We start from the raw sequence: 2,812 nt of genomic DNA, 5'->3' as shown, positions 1-2,812 counted from the left end.
GTCATCTGTTCCCCCTTTCTCCCTCACCTTCCCTCCACCCTCCCGAAGATCAATTATTTTTAAAATGAATAAAATACTTTCCCTTAGCTTATCTTTTAGGGGGGAAAGTCAGATTTTTCAAAATCATGGTTACTCTTTGCCAGGTGTGAAACAACCTGTGATTGTGTTATCTAAACGTTCTGATCTCTTAGCAGTAGATAGCCTACTAGGTCTGAGTATCATTATATGTGGCTTGGGATTCGTTTTAAAATTCTTAGGTTATAAAATCAAAGGAATAGATAGGGTGGCTGTTGGAGGAAGGGGTGATGGAGTTCACTGAACTAATCTAATCTCTGTATGTTTGTGTACGTGCAGAAATCTGCAACAATTAGACTTTGCTAAATTAAAGCTAAACTTCTCCTTTTCCCACCTGTCACCCTGCTCGATCCTTCCAGTCATTCACTCTGGGAACCCTGCAATCATCCTGACCTGTTTTCCTTTGTTCTCACCCTACATCCAATCTTCAAGAAATTCTGTTTCTTATAGGAATTCCACCATCAAGAAAAGAGTCCTCGGGGTGGGACCCTCAAGACTGTGGTCTCTAACCTCAGGCCTGGAAATAAACTCACTTCCATGTGAGAATAACCAACCATCTGAGATCAAAAGGGCAGCATTTATCCAAGGACACAGTCCAGAGGGTTAAAGTTCAGGGAAGAAAGAATGGAAATAAAAACACTGGAGGGAAGTGAGACAAGTGGCGGTACTTGGAGGGGATCCCAATGGAGTCGCTGAATCAGAATGTGCCTGAAAGGTTGGCGGTAAAACTGTAATCTGCTCTGCAAACCATCATCTAATTCACAAGAACAAAAAAAGCTTCTAAGAAGAAAGAAGAGCCAGTAGCAGAAGATGTGCAAGATCCCTGCCTGAAATGTTGGAGGCCCTAGAGGCTGCAGGACTGGGCCCAGGAGAGAGCAGAGGAGCCGCGCTGAGACCATGCGGCAGAGTGGTAGGCTTTCTGGACCACGGGAAGAGGCAGGAGGCTGGCCTGCAGAGTGGGGTGCCCCTTGGGCCTTTATCAGCACGAAAGGAGATTTGAAACACTTGCCTGAGCAGGGCAGAGACCAACCACTTGAGCTCAAAAGGGCAGAGTGTCTGAGAACCTGGAGAGAGAGAGAGAGAGAGAGGTGCCTATCCACATGACTGGGACGAGATACTCACTGTGGACAAAGGGCTAGTGTATCCTTAATGTTTTCTGATCCTGTTAACTTTCCTAATCAACTCCCATAACTGAAAGCATCAGTTAAGCGACAGTATTCCCGAGTATACCTATGACTTACACTTGGTTGAAAACCATCTGGCTGCTGGGCTAAAACGGATGACACATTACAGGCACACACAGGCACTTACGAAAATCGCTGGGGGAGAGGAACCGCACAAGACAGTTCCCAGAAGTCCATGAAAGAAAGGTCCTGAAGCAGCCCCTGAAGTGGCTTGAGATGTCTCCTGATGGCAGTCCCGAGGGAGTTAACTACCCCCACAGTGATTGTCATGGCAACCAGAGAAGCCTGGCTAGTCATACTACAGGCACCAAAAAAGCAGGAGACCCGCTCTCCTCACGCCACAAAGATATGCCTGTTTCGAAGTGGTTGGCTTCCACATCTGAGCTGTTCATATGACTCTCACCTCAGGCAGTACCAGTAACGGGTTGGTTCACAACATGGTTTTTGATGGTGGTCCTGGCCGCCCTGGATGCTCCTGCCCCAGGCTGGGACCAGGCACAGAATGGACAACAGAGAGAGAGAGAGAGAGAGAGAGAGAGAACTACCTTACTTCAGGCCCAGTCACTGGCTAAGTGAGGCCATTGGTTCCCCCTGCAGCCTGACGCCCCAGAACAGGGCTGTTAGCTCCTCCTGGCAGCAGAGCTCCATCCACGGCACCACCATGCTGAGGGAAGCCAGGCCTGGTGTCCCTGTGGATTCCAGGGGGAGACACACATGACTGTTGGCCAGGTGGCCGCAGGTGGAAGTGGGAATTTGCTCTCAAAGAGGAGCCCTTTGCCCGACTGCCAGCTTGGCCATGGTCACCCAGAGATGACCCTGGAGCGGGCAGAGCTGTCCTGGGTTTTGGCTGCAGCTCCTTTCATTCAGCATGAATGCTTCCAGAAATCTGAAGCGTGGCAAAGGGCTAACGGGCTCCATGGCTCAACGTCCTACAGCTCCTCAGAGCTCAGAACAGAGCTCTTCAGTGAAGTGGGCTCTTCAGTGTGCAGGGGGCCTTGAAGAATCTGTTATTTGAAGACGATGACGATGAGTTGGAGGTAGCTGAACTGACCGGGGAACCTTGGCTGCTTTGGGTGCTGAAGCAAACTAGAGACGCAGAGCCTAAAGAGCAAGCAGCAGCTGGTTGTGGAATTTGTCTTCTAACGGCCAACTCCAGAATGTCATGAGAACAGAAGCCTTGACTTTTTTGGTGACCATGAGCAAATGGCTTGCTCAATTTTGATATGTTCTACCACATCCCAGGATTCCTAAGACGCATGCCTTCTGCCTGTTACACGTTGAACAACGTCATCCAGAACAGTTATCCGCGGATCAGAGTGATGATTGTACAACTCTTTTTAATATGACCGAACTATTGAGGTGCATGATATGTGAATGATATGCCAATAAAGGTATTGAAACACAGGTAGCAGAATGCATGGGACCGTCTACACCCGGGACCCCCCAGAAAATTATGACCATTGGTGTAAGCAATGCTATTCCTCCAACACAACCAGTAAGGCAGCTTTTGATCGGCTCTGTGCTCTGTAGACACACACAGCTCCCTAACTCCT

General features: G+C 48.9%; 1 pseudogene; it reads left to right on the top strand.

Moving 5' to 3' along the window:
• The window catches only part of LOC115870998, a 7,997-nt pseudogene extending 5,516 nt beyond the window's left edge, over positions 1 to 2,481 (top strand).
• Positions 2,482 to 2,812: the final 331 nt, after the last annotated feature.

The sequence above is a fragment of the Echinops telfairi genome, unplaced genomic scaffold (assembly GCF_000313985.2).
Source record: "Echinops telfairi isolate 266 unplaced genomic scaffold, ASM31398v2 ScPeMD7_3;HRSCAF=10, whole genome shotgun sequence".
Classification (NCBI taxonomy): Eukaryota; Metazoa; Chordata; class Mammalia; order Afrosoricida; family Tenrecidae; genus Echinops; species Echinops telfairi.
This window is presented reverse-complemented; position numbering and strand designations above follow the sequence as displayed.